This window comes from Salmo salar, chromosome ssa15 (assembly GCF_905237065.1).
Source record: "Salmo salar chromosome ssa15, Ssal_v3.1, whole genome shotgun sequence".
NCBI classification, from domain to species: domain Eukaryota; kingdom Metazoa; phylum Chordata; class Actinopteri; order Salmoniformes; family Salmonidae; genus Salmo; species Salmo salar.
In genome coordinates this window covers 23,520,387-23,535,178 of record NC_059456.1, presented here as the reverse complement: position 1 = coordinate 23,535,178, position 14,792 = coordinate 23,520,387, and positions in this window count along the sequence as shown.

Genomic DNA, 14,792 nt, shown 5'->3' with positions numbered 1-14,792 from the left:
CATCTGGAGGTAGTGGAGGAAGTGACAGACATCTGGAGGTAGTGGCAGATATCTGGAGGTAGTGGAGGTAGTGGCAGACATGTGGAGGTAGTGGCAGACATCTGGAGGTAGTGGAGGTAGTGGCAGATATCTGGAGGTAGTGGCAGATATCTGGAGATAGTGGCAGATATCAGGAGGTAGTGGCAAACATCTGGCGGTAGTGGAGGTAGTGGCAGACATCTGGAAGTAGTGGATGTAGTGGCAGATATCTGGAGGTAGTGGCAGATATCTGGAGGTAGTGGCAGACATCTGGAGGTAGTGGCAGACATTTGGCCGTAGTGGCAGACATCTGGCGGTAGTGGAGGTAGTGGCAGACATCTGGAGGTAGTGGAGGAAGTGGCAGACATCTGGAGGTAGTGGAGGAAGTGGCAGACATCTGGAGGTAGTGGCAGATATCTGGAGGTAGTGGCAGACATTTGGCCATAGTGGCAGATATCTGGAGGAAGTGGCAGATATCTGGAGGTAGTGGCAGATATCTGGAGGTAGTGGCAGACATTTGGCCGTAGTGGCAGACATCTGGCGGTAGTGGAGGTAGTGGCAGACATCTGGAGGTAGTGGAGGAAGTGGCAGACAACTGGAGGTAGTGGCAGACATTTGGCCGTAGTGGCAGACATCTGGCGGTAGTGGAGGTAGTGGCAGACATCTGGAGGTAGTGGAGGAAGTGGCAGACATCTGGAGGTAGTGGAGGAAGTGGCAGACATCTTGGAGGTAGTGGCAGATATCTGGAGGTAGTGGCAGACATTTGGCCGTAGTGGCAGATATCTGGAGGAAGTTACAGATATCTGGAGGTAGTGGCAGATATCTGGAGGTAGTGGCAGACATTTGGCCGTAGTGGCAGACATCTGGCGGTAGTGGAGGTAGTGGCAGACATCTGGAGGTAGTGGAGGAAGTGGCAGACATCTGGAGGTAGTGGAGGAAGTGGCAGATATCTGGAGGCAGTGGCAGACATTTGGCCGTAGTGGCAGACATCTGGAGGTAGTGGCAGACATCTGGAGGTAGTGGCAGACATCTGGAGGTATTGTTTGCTGCAGTGTTTTCTCAGAACAGTTTCTCGACAATAAGTGGAAATCCTTCAGCGCTGCTCTGGTGTTTTTGGGGATTTGGGGATTTGGCCACCAAATCCCTTCATAATCAGGAAGTATGAATGAATGAAGAAATATGGCTGAAGAAATATGATCATACAGCGTAGACAAAGCAAAATGGCTGTGAAAGTACTATATGATTAAATAACAGTTTTATTTTATAAATTGTAACAATAAAATAAAAGCAAAGCTCATATGCCATAGAATGGCAAAAGTCTTACCAGAATTGATACATACAAATCAAACAAGGTTTATTAAAAAGAGACACTTGCTAACAAATACAAGAACATGTTTCAGATGAATACAATACTCTAAAAAACAAGATCCAGATTAATCAATAATGGCTCTCAATAACTGCTCTCTCGAGGTCATGCCACAGCATCTCAATCGGGTTGCGGTCAGGACTCTGACTGGGCCACTCCAGAAGGTGTATTTTCTTCAGTTGAAGCCATTGTGTTGTTGATTTACTTCTGTGTTTTGAGTCGTTGTCCTGTTGCATCACCCAACTTCTGTTGAGCTTCAATTGGCGGACAGATAGCCTAACATTGTCCTGCAAAATGTTTTGATAAACTTGGGAATTCATTTGTCCGTCAATGATAGCAAGCTGTCCAGGCCCTGAGACAGCAAAGCAGCCCCAAACCATGATGCTCCCTCCACCGTACTTTACAGTTGGGATGAGGTTTTGATGTTGGTGTGCTGTGCCTTTTTTTCTCCACACATAGTGTTGTGTGTTCCTTCCAAACATCTCAACTGTAGTTTCATCTGTCCACAGAATATTTTACCAATAGTGCTGTGGAACATCCAGGGGCACTTTGCAAACTTCAGACATGCAGCAATGTTTTTTTTGGACAGCAGTGGCTTCTTCCGTGGTGTCCTCCCATGAACACCATTCTTGTTTAGTGTGAATAGGGTGTGAATAGCAGGTGAATAGCAGGTGAATAGCGGGTGAATAGCGGGTAAATAGCGTGTGAATAGGGGGTGAATAGGGGGTCATTAATATGGTGTATCTGTAGACACACATCCATACCTTCATTAATATGGTGTATCTGTAGACACACCTCCTCCACACCTTCATTAATATGGTGTATCTGTAGACACACCTCCATACCTTCATTAATATGGTGTATCTGTAGACACACATCCATACCTTCATTAATATGGTGTATCTGTAGACACACCTCCTCCACACCTTCATTAATATGGTGTATCTGTAGACACACCTCCATACCTTCATTAATATGGTCTATCTGTAGACACACCTCCAACACACCTTCATTAATATGGTCTATCTATAGACACACCTCCAACCCACATTCATTAATATGGTGTGTCTGTAGACACACCTGTAACACACCTTTATTAATATGGTGTATCTTTAGACACACCTCCATACCTTCATTAATATGGTGTATCTGTAGACACACCTCCACCACACCTTCATTAATATGGTGTATCTGTAGACACACCTCCAACACACCTTCATTAATATGGTGTATCTATAGACACACCTCCACCACACCTTCATTAATATGGTGTATCTATAGACACACCTCCAACACACCTTCATTAATATGGTGTATCTGTAGACACACCTCCAACACACCTTCATTAATATGGTGTATCTATAGACACACCTCCACCACACCTTCATTAATATGGTGTATCTATAGACACACCTCCAACACACCTTCATTAATATGGTGTATCTATAGACACACCTCCACCACACCTTCATTAATATGGTGTATCTATTGACACACCTCCAACACACCTTCATTAATATGGTGTATCTATAGACACACCTCCTCCACACCTTCATTAATATGGTCTATCTGTAGACACACCTCCATACCTTCATTAATATGGTGTATCTGTAGACACACCTCCTCCACACCTTCATTAATATGGTGTATCTGTAGACACACCTCCAACACATTTTCATTAATATGGTGTATCTGTAGACACACCTCCAACACACCTTCAATAATATGGTGTATCTGTAGACACACCTCCAACACACCTTCATTAATATGGTCTATCTGTAGACACACCTCCATTTATTAGATCTCCACACCAAACGAATACGGGGTGGATAGCGTGTGAATAGCGGGTGAATAGGGTGTGATAGGGGTTGAATAGCGGGTGAATAGCGGGTGAATAGGGGGTGAATAGCGGGTGAATAGCGGGTGAATAGCGGGTGAATAGGGGGTGAATAGCGGGTGAGTAGCGGGTGAATAGGGGGTGAACAGCGAGTGAATAGCGGGTGAATAGGGGGTGAATAGCGGGTGAGTAGCGGTGAATAGAGGGTGAATAGCGGGTGAATAGGGGTAAATAGCGGGTGAATAGCGGGTGAATAACAGGTGAATAGGGGGTGAATAGCGGGTGAATAGGGTGTGAATAGCGTGTGAATAGGGTGTGAATAGCGTGTGAATAGCGGGTGAATAGCGTGTGGATAGCGTGTGAATAGCGGGTGAATAGCGGGTGGATAGCGTGTGAATAGCGGGTGAATAAGGTGGGAATAGGGGGTGAATAGCGTGTGGATAGCGTGTGAATAGCGTGTGGATAGCGTGTGAATAGCGGGTGGATAGCGGGTGGATAGCGTGTGAATAGCGGGTGAATAGGGTGTGAATAGCGGGTGAATAGCAGGTAAATAGGGGGTGAATAGCGTGTGAATAGGGTGTGAATAGCAGGTGAATAGCAGGTGAATAGCGGGTGAATAGCGGGTAAATAGCGTGTGAATAGGGGGTGAATAGGGGGCGAATAGCTTGTGACTATGGTGTGAATAGCGGGTGAATAGGGGGTGAATAGCGGGTGAATAGGGGGTGAATAGGGTGTGAATAGCGGGTGAATAGGGGGTGAATAGCGAGTGAATAGCGGGTGAATAGGGGGTGAATAGCGGGTGAATAGCAGGTAAATAGGGGGTGAATAGCGTGTGAATATGGTGTGAATAGCGGGTGAATTGTTGGTGAATAGCGGGCTGTTCTCATGCTTAAGTTCAGGGTCAGAATAAACATAGAGAGAATAGTGCATAAGGGAATGATGGTGAGAACTCTCCCCTTGGTGAATAGATTAAGGAGAGAGGAAGGAGGAGAAGAAGGATGATGATGCTATAAAGAAAGATGAATATGATGAAGAGGAGGAGGTGGAGGAAGAGGAGGAGCAGGAGGAGGAGATTAATAAGATGGTGATGATGATGATGAAAACAACAACAATGATGTCTATGATGACGTAAAGGATAAACATTCTGACGACTAAGGCTGCATAGAAAATAAAATCCACCAAACCCTTTTAACAAACAGGTACTTTGTTCACGTGGTTCTCTGTTTTCAGAGCTTGTCATGTGTTTAGTCTAAGTTTGCCTCTGTGACTCCAAGAAGATTATCTAGACCTGTTTTTATTACATTTTCTGGCCGGATGTATAGATGTCAAAACTGGGTCTCAGACCCATTATTATAATGGAGTCATATTTTTCAATATCACACATATTAACAGTGAACCAACCGAATAAATATTTATCTGTCTTAAGTCTAAACATTATGTTGTTGTTAGTATTAGTTTTAAGACCTGCTAAGTCAAAACACACATCTTAAGTAAAGGTCTTAAGAGGTCAATTATTTTATGCTCCTAGGAATGTACATTAGGAGTTCTTACGTATGCAGTAAACTTCAGATTAGTTATAATCTGTGTCTAGACTGAATAACACCGCAATTGAAACTCATATGGAGGTCATTTAGCGCACAGAAAACCCCCAAAACATCTTACATAAAATGTGAAAATCCTATTAGGTGCAACATATTGCAACAGGCTTGTTATTCAAAGCCCACATTTCAATTACTCTTGAAAGTGGAAGCAAATCTTGGACATTTTTTTCATCCACGGTAGCCTAGTGGTTAGAGCGTTGGGCCAGTAACCGAAAGGTTGCTAGATTGAATCCCCAAGCTGACAAGCTGTCGTTCTTGTCACGTCCTGGCCAGTATAAGGTCAATTGGTATGGTAGTTTGGTCAGGACGTGGCAGAGGGTATTTGTTTTATGTGGTTCGGGGTGGTGTTTTGGAAAATAGGGTGTTTGATTTAGTATTTCCGGGTTTTTGGGTTATGGTCTGTGTTTATGTATTTCTATGTGTTATCTAGTTAGTTGTATGTCTATGTTTGGTTAATTGGGGTGGACTTCCAATTGAAGGCAGCTGTGTGGTGTTGACTTTGATTGGAAGTCCTATATTAGTTGGGTGTGTTTGTTTGTCTAATTGTGGGAGATTGTTTTTGCATTGCGTGTTTTGTAGCCTGTAAAACTGTTGCACTATCGTTGTTTATTGTTTTTTGTATCGTGTTCACGTTAGAGATTTATTAAATTCAAAGATGAAGACGACCTCCGCTGCGTATTGGTCTACCTTTTCTGACGAGGACTTTTCAATATCGTCACAGGACGAAGATAAGTGTGACAGAATCTCCCACCACTTCAGGACCAAGCAGCAGAGGAAGGAGCAGAGGGACTTCGAGTTGGACTGGCGGGAGAAGTGGACCTGGGAGGAAGTGCTGGACGGGGCCGGACCTTGGCACCAGGCTGGGGATTATCGCCGCCCGCAGTGGGAAATTGAGGCAGCCAAGGCAGAGAGGCGGAGGTACGAGGCCATGGACGCGCTGAGGGAGAAGCACGAGAGGCACCCCCAAGAATTGTTTTGGGGGGGGAGCACACGGGAAGTTTGGCTAGGCCTAGGAAGAGCCGGAAGCCAGCTACCCGTGGTTATATGGAGGAGCGTATGGGGTGGAGAGCGCCATGTTTCGCTGAGGAGCGCACTCTCTCACCCATACGCACGCACAGTCCGGTGCGCGCTATTCCAGCCCCTCGCAGGTGCCGTGCTAGAGCGGGCATCCAGCCTGGTAGGAGGATGACTGCGCAGCGCATCTGGTCGCCGGTACGCCTCCGAGGACCAGGCTACCCAACTCCCGCTCTACGCACGGCTACCATCAGGCCCCTGCACAGCCCAGTCTGCCCTGTACAAGCACCCCGCTCGTACAGGGCTACTAGTTCCATCCAGCCAAGACGGGTTGTGCAGGAGGTAAGATCAAGACCGACTGTGCGCCTCCATAGCCCTGGGTTTCCAGCTCCTGTCTCTCGTGCGGACCCGGAAGTGCGTCAACCCAGTCCGACTCGTCCTGTTCCCGCTCCCCGCACTAGCCTTCAAGTGCATAAACCCAGCCACGCCAGTCAACAGTCGTCGGAGCTGCCCGCCAGTCAACAGTCGTCGGAGCTGCCCGCCAGTCAACAGTCGTCGGAGCTGCCCGCCAGTCAACAGTCGTCGGAGCTGCCCGCCAGTAAACAGTCGTCGGAGCTGCCCGCCAGTCAATAGTCGTCCGAACTGCCGGAGTGGCCAGACTGCCCTGAACTGCCGGAGTGGCCAGACTGTCCCGAGTTGCCAGACTGCCCAGACTGTCCCGAGTTGCCAGACTGCCCAGACTGTCCCGAGTTGCCAGACTCCCCAGACTGTCCCGAGTTGCCAGACTGCCCAGACTGTCCCGAGTTGCCAGACTGCCCAGACTGTCCCGAGTTGCCAGACTGCCCAGACTGTCCCGAGTTGCCAGACTGCCCAGACTGTCCCGAGTTGCCAGACTGCCCAGACTGTCCCGAGTTGCCAGACTGCCCAGACTGTCCCGAGTTGCCAGACTGCCCAGACTGTCCCGAGTTGCCAGACTGCCCAGACTGTCCCGATCTGCCAGACTGCCCAGACTGTCCCGATCTGCCAGACTGCCCAGACTGTCCCGAGCTGCCAGACTGCCCAGACTGTCCCGAGCTGCCAGACTGCCCCGACAGCCTGGAACGGCCAGAGCCGGAGCCACCTCCAGAGATAGGTGGGTTGGGGAGGGGGGGTGTAGCACAGTGCCGTCCTCCCTTCCCTCCCTTTAGTAGGGGGGAATTTTTCTTTTTGGTGTTGCTTGGGGTTATTTTTGTTAAGGTGCTTCCAGGGTTAGCACCTTTAAGGGGGGGGGTACTGTCACGTCCTGGCCAGTATAAGGTCAATTGGTATTGTAGTTTGGTCAGGACGTGGCAGAGGGTATTTGTTTTATGTGGTTCAGGGTGGTGTTTTGGAAAATAGGGTGTTTGATTTAGTATTTCCGGGTTTTTGGGTTATGGTCTGTGTTTATGTATTTCTATGTGTTATCTAGTTAGTTATGTCTATGTTTGGTTAATTGGGGTGGACTTCCAATTGAAGGCAGCTGTGTGATGTTGCCTTTGATTGGAAGTCCTATATTAGTTGGGTGTGTTGGGTTTGTCTAATTGTGGGAGATTATTTTTGCATTACGTGTTTTGTAGCCTGTAAAACTGTTGCACTATCGTTGTTTTTTGTATCGTGTTCACGTTAGAGATTTATTAAATTCAAAGATGAACACGACCTCCGCTGCGTATTGGTCTACCTTTTCTGACGAGGACTTTTCAATATCGTCAGAGGACGAAGATAAGTGTGACAGTTCTGCCCCTGAGCAAGGAAGTTAACCCATTGTTCCTAGACCTACATTGTAAATAAGAATTTGTTCTTAACTGAAATAAAGGTTGAATAAAATAAAAATATTTCCTTCAACATGCCACTGCTCTACATTCAAGATCTAACATGTAGTAAAGTAAGATTCCTACAGGCACCATTGATTTATTAGGGAATTAACAGTAGGGGGCCGAACCACTGCACACCACGAACCCACAGGATAAACTCTATGCAGAAATATGAATTACCTGCACGCTCATTCGACTGCTAAGATAAATATATCAGACTATGTTTAGCCTTTGATAAGGGTTACAATCAGACCTTATATAAAGGTAACTGCCATAATAAAGGAAACACCAACTGAAAGTGTCTTAACAGGTTAATAGGGCGTTGGGCCATCACGAGCTGAGAGTCTTTGGGTGCCTTTTGGCAAACTCCAAGCGGGCTGTCATCTGCCTTTTACTGAGGACTGGCTTCCATCTGGCCACTCTACCATAAAGGCCTGATTGGTGGAGTGCTGCAGAGATGGTTGTCCTTCTGGAAGGTTCTCCCATCTCCACAACGGAACTCTAGAGCTCTGTCAGAGTGGCCATCGGGTTCTTGGTCACCTCCCTAACCAAGGCCCTTCTTTCTCCGCTGATCACTTAGTATGGCCGGGAGGCCAGCTCTAGGAAGAGTCTTGGTGGTTCCAAACGTCTTCCATTTCAAAATGATGTAGGCCACTGTGTTCTTGGGGACCTTCAATGCTGCAGAAAGGTTTTGGTACCATTCCCCAGATCTGTGCCTTGACACAATCCTGTCTCGGAGCTCTATGGACAATTCTTTTGACCTCATGGCTTGGTTTTTGCTCTGACATGCACTGTTAACTGTGGGACCTTATATAGACAGGTGGGTGCCTTTCCAAATCATGTCCAATCAATTGAATTTACCACAGGTGGACTCCAATCAAGTTGTAGAAACATATCAAGGATGATTAATGGAAGCAGGATGCACCTGAGCTCAATTTAGAGTATGTAAATAAGGTATTTTAAAAAATGTAATTAAAAAGCTAAAATTTCTAAAAACCTGTTTTCACCTTGTCGTTAACGGGTATTGTGATGTCATTATGGGGTATTGTGTGTAGTTGATGAGGATTTTTATTTATTTAATACATTTTAGAATAAGGCTGTAACTTAACAAAATGTGGAAAAAGTCAAGGGGTCTGAATACTTTCCGAAGGCACTGTACAGTATACAGGTACAGTATACAGTTGATTGTTGAACTGCAAAGCGTGAGACGCACCTTGGTCATCAATGAAATTCATGTCAAATGGAATCTGCCATAATATTAAAGAAGGCATGGCTGAACCTCAGGTGTAAGCTGATTGAGTGATGGTCTGGCCAAACCTCAGGTGTAAGCTGATTGAGTGATGTCTATCTCTGCCATTGACTACCACCTGAAGCACTTACAGGAATCAATCAGCTGGAAAAAGACAAACCTTCAGTATGAATGTTTACAGTAAGCTAAACAATAAAGTGGTAAAGTGCAATTCCGTTGTGTGGTGTAGTCGCTATCGCTTCAATCTGTGGTCCACTGCACAATATTGGCTGATGCAGGTGAGGCGATGCGAGGAGAGAGAGGATGTAGTATAGATTGGGAGATAGCATACAGCATCGTGGGTAACTGTGGTTGGGGGGGGGGGTTATGGCTTAACAAATACAGTGAACAAATACACATATTTGTTTACATCCCTGTTAGTGAGCACTTCTCCTTTCCCAAGATAATCCATCAACCTGACAGGTCTGGCATATCAAGAACTTGATGAAACAGCATGATCATTCCACAGTTGCACCTTGTGCTGGGGACAAAAGGCTACAGTTTTGTCACACAACACAATGCCACAGATATCTAAAGTTTTGAGGGAAAGTGAAATTGGCATGCTGACTGCAGGCATGTCCATCAGAGCTGTTGCCATATAATTTAGTGTTCATTTCTCTACCATAAGCCGGCTGCAACATCATTTTAGAGAATTTGGCAATGCGTTCAACCGGCCTCACAACCGCAGACCAGGTGTATGGCGTCATGTTGGTGAGCGGTTTACTGATGTCAACGTTGTGAACAGAGTGCCCCATGGTGGCGGTGGGAGTATGGTATGGGCAGGCATGCGCAATGGACAACTAGCTCATTTTTGTTTTTCTATGGCAATTTGAATGCACAGAGATAACAAGACGAGATCCTGATTGTCGTGCCGTTCTTCTACCACCATCACCTCAAGTTTCTGCATGATAATTCCCGGCTCCATGTCGCAAGGATCTGTACACAATTCCTGGAAGCTGAAAATGTCCCAGTTCTTCCATGGCTTGCATACTCAGACATGTCACCCATTGAGCATGTTTGGGATGCTCTAGATTGTTGTGTATGACAGTGTGTTCCAGTTCCTGCCAATATCCAGAAACTTCACACAGCCATTGGAGAGGAGTGGGACAACATTTCACAGGCCACAATCAACAGCTTGATCAAGTCAATGCGAAGGAGATGTGTTGCGCTGCATGAGGCAAATTATGGTCACACCAGATACTGACTGGTTTTCTGATCCAAGTCCCTACCTTTTTTTTTAAGTATCTGTGACCAACAGATGCCTGTTTTCCCAGTCATGTGAAATCCATAGATTAGAGCCTAATGTCCTCCAGAGTGGCGCAGTGGTCTAAGACGCTGCATCGCAGTGCTAGCTGTGCCACTAGAGATTATGGGTTTGAGTCCAGGCTCTGTCGCAGCCGGTCACGCCCCGGGAGACCCATGGGGTGGCGCACAATTGTTGTCCGGGTTAGGGGAGGGTCTGGCCTGCAGGGATGACCTTGTCCCATTGCGCATTAGCGACTCCTGTGGTGTGCCAGGTTAACTTCCGGGTTAACTGGGCATTGTGTCAAGAAGCAGTGTGGCTTGGTTGGGTCGTGTTTCGGAGGACGCATGGACCTTGACCTTAGCCTCTCCCGAGTCCGTACGGGAGTTGCAGCGATGAGACAAGACTGTAACTACCAATTGAATATCATGAAATTGGGGAGAAAAAGGGTGTAAAACATTTTTGGAAAAAAGTTTGAGGCCTAATTCATTTATTTGAATTGATTAATATCCTTATATTATCTGTAACTCAGTAAAATCTTAGAAATTGTTGCATGTTGCATTTATATTTTTGTTCTGTATATTTAAAGACATTCTGGGTTGCTGTTTACACTTCTCTCAGTGTCAGAAGGTAATTGAAAGAGAAGGTTCTGTTGCTCCAGGGCTTTCTATGGCTTTCACCTTAGATTTCAGGGGAAGCGATACAATGGCTGATGTTTCCAATGGCTGATGTTTCTGTTATGACGTGGATTAGTTGGTGCTGTAACAAAAACATTACAGCCAAAACATGACTATTACTTACTTACAGTGGCAAGAAAAAGTATGTGAACCCTTTGGAATGACCTGGATTTCTGCATAAATTGGTCATAAAATTTGATCCGATCACAATAAACAAACATAGACTAATAACACATAAAGTATTGTATTTTTCTTGTCTATATTGAATACATCATTTAAACATTCACAGTGTAGGTTGGAAAAAGTATTTGAACCCCTAGTCTAATGACTTCTCCAAAAGCTAATTGGAGACAGGAGTCAGCTAACCTGAAGTCCAATCAATGAGACGAGATTGGAGATGTTGGTTAGAGCTGCCTTGCCCTATAAAAAGCATTCACAAAATTTGAGTTTGCTATACACAAGAAGCATTGCCTGATGTGAACCATGCCTCGAAACAAAAGAGATCTCAGAAGACCTAAGATTAAGAATTGTTGACTTGCATAAAGCTGGAAAGGGTTACAAAAGTATCTCTAAAAGCCTTGATGTGCATCAGTCCACGGAAAGACAAATTGTCTATAAATTGAGAAAGTTCAGCACTGTTGCTACCCTACCTAGGAGTGGCCGTCCTGCAAAAATGACTGCAAGAGCACAGAGCAGAATGCTCAATGAGGTTCAGAAGAATCCTAGAGTGTCAGCTAAATACTTACAGAAATCTCTGGAACATGCTAACATCTCTGTTGATGAGTCTTTGATACGTAAAACACTAAACAAGAATGGTGTTCATGGGAGGACACCACGGAAGAAGCCACTGCTGTCAAAAAAAACATTGCTGCACGTCTGAAGTTTGTAAAAGTGCCCCTGGATGTTCCACAGCGCTTCTGGTAAAATATTCTGTGGACAGATGAAACTACAGTTGAGTTGTTTGGAAGGAACACACAACACTGTGTGGAGAAAAAAAGGCACAGCACAGCACATCAACATCAAAACCTCATCCCAACTGTAAAGTATGGTGGAGGGAGCATCATAGTTTGGGGCTGCTTTGCTGCATCAGGGTCTGGACAGCTTGCTATCATCAACGGAAAAATTAACTCCCTAGTTTATCAAGGCATTTTGCAGGAGAATGTAAGGCCTGTCTGCCAATTGAAGCTCAACAGAAGTTGGGTGATGCAACAGGACAATGACCCAAAACACAGAAGTAAATCAACAACACAATGGCTTCAACAGAAGAAAATACACCTTCTGGAGTGGCCCAGTCAGAGTCCTGACCTCAACCCGATTGAGATGCTGTGGCATGACCTCGAGAGCAGTTCACACCAGACATCCCAAGAATATTGCTGAACTGAAACAGTTTTGTAAAGACGAACGGTCCAAAATTCCTCGTGACCGTTGTGCAGGTCTGATCCACAACTACAGAAAACATTTGGTTGAGGTTATCGCTGCCAACGGAGGGTCAAACATTTATTAAATCCAAGGGTTCACATACTTTTCCCACCCTGCACTGTGAATGTTTACACGATGTGTTCAATAAAGACATCAAAACGTATAATTGTTTGTGTGTTATTAGTTTAAGCAGACTGTCTTTGTCTATTATATTGACCTAGATGAAGATCAGATGAAATTGTATGACCAATTTATGCAGAAATCCAGGTATTTCCAAAGGGTTCACATACTTTTCCTTGCCACTGTACATATGTTGTTGACATACTTGATAGCATGTAAATCTCAGTCAGTGACCACCATCGCGTTTTTTAAAAACTAAATGACAAAGTACATGATTCTGACCTTGTGACTTAAGCGCTACAACAAAATATATTTTTATAAGGGTTATAAATTAAATCTGACTATCCATTGATCAAGAGACTTTCGTTAGGCCTATATGAATTTCTCGTTTCATTTATGCCATGCAGACTGTTGTAAATGGAGCAGTCAGGGTATTGATCTGCAGCTTCTCTGTAGAGTCAATAGAATTGATCCGTGGAGACTTGGTAGGTAGATCTTTCCCCTCACTCCAGCCTCTCTTCAAGGGCTGTGTCCTAAAAGGCACCCTGTTCCCTTTATAGTGCACTACTTTTGAAGAAAAGGTCAAAAGTAGTGCACTATATAGGAAATAGGACATTTTGGACCGACCCTCTACTAGGAAAGGCCCATTAGGAGTGTTCCTCAATCTGTTTTATAAAACAGGGATTGGCATATTTCTTTAAAAAATATATACTTTTTGATGTGTTTGTGTTGTTGTGAATTGTTAGGATACTACTGCACTGTTGGGAACACAAGCATTTTTGCTACACCCGCAATAACATCTGTTAAATATGTGTATGTGACCAATAAAATGTGATTTGATTGAGTCTGTGCTATAATTGTTTTATTTCACCTTTATTTAACCAGGTAGGCTAGTTGAAAACAAGTTCTCATTTACAACTGCGACCTGGCCAAGATAAAGCAAAGCAGTGCGACACAAACAACAGAGTTACACATGGAATAAACAAACATACAGTCAATAATACAATAGAAAAAGTCTATATACAGTGTGTGCAAATGAGGTAGGATAAGGGAGGTAAGGCAATAAATAGGCCATAGTGGCAAAATAATTACAATATAGCAATTAAACACTGGAGTGATAGATGTGCAGAAGATGAGTGTGTAAGTAGAGATACTGGGGTGTAAAGGAGCAAAATAAATAACAGTATGGGGATGAGGTAGTTGGATGGGCTATTTACAGATGGGCTATGAACAGGTGCAGTGATGTGTGAGCTGCTCTGACAGCTGGTGCTTAAAAGCTAGAGAAGGAGATATGAGTCTCCAGCTTCAGTGATTTTTGCAGTTCGTTCCAGTCATTACAGCAGAGAACTGGAAGGAAAGCCGGCCGAAGGAGGAATTGGCTTTGGGGGTGACCAGTGAAATATACCTGCTGGAGCACGTGCTACGGGTGGGTGCTGCTATGGTGACCAGTGAGCTGAGATAAGGCGGGGCTTTACCTAGCAAAGACTTATAGATGACCTGGAGCTAGTGGGTTTGGCGACGAATATGAAGTGAGGGCCAGCCAACAAGAGCATACCCGCAGTGGTGGTTAGTATATGGGGCTTTGGTGACAAAACGGATGGCATTGTGATAGACTGCATCCAATGTGCTGAGTAGAGTGTTGGAGGCTATTTTGTAAATGACATCGCCGAAGTCAAGGATTGGTAGGATAGTCAGTTGCCAGTCATAATGCCAACTCCTTGTCACTCATTGGTTTGAGCAAGTTGGCAAGAGCAGAAACAGATCTGGGACCAGGCAAACTATGTTTTTTTCCTCCTGAGGTACAGCTAACATCAGAACTAACACTCTAGCATCTCAGGGACCGGAAAGCAATATCCCACCGACGGGGGCCAGTCCAGGAACCGGAGGTTAACGAACACTGAAGAATTTCATTATAGAATATGAGCAAAGCACGAGGATCATACAATTCTGTTAATTCAAAGTTATTTTATTTGCATACTGTACAATTGCACTTATCATGTTATTCATTGCATTGAAGTCACTGTATCTGTAGTACAAAGGGTTGGCATTGGAAAGGAATGATATTCAACACACCTGAAGACACATTCTACCCTAGAGAATGAACTCAAGGTAACATATAATGCAGATTAAACACACATATGGACAGCTACGACTCAAGGCTTTACAGAAAATACCGCAACTAAAGGTGACACGATGTTAACATAAAAGTGAAAGGTTTGACACAGATAAAAGACTTGATCATAACAGTTAATCATGTTAGAAGATGTTTTGGAAAAACACCTTCAGAAACACTCTTATGTAACTTCAATGTCACACAGAATTTATGCATCATCCAGTGTTCGTGTTACATAACTATCCATGTCAATCACAATGTAAATGT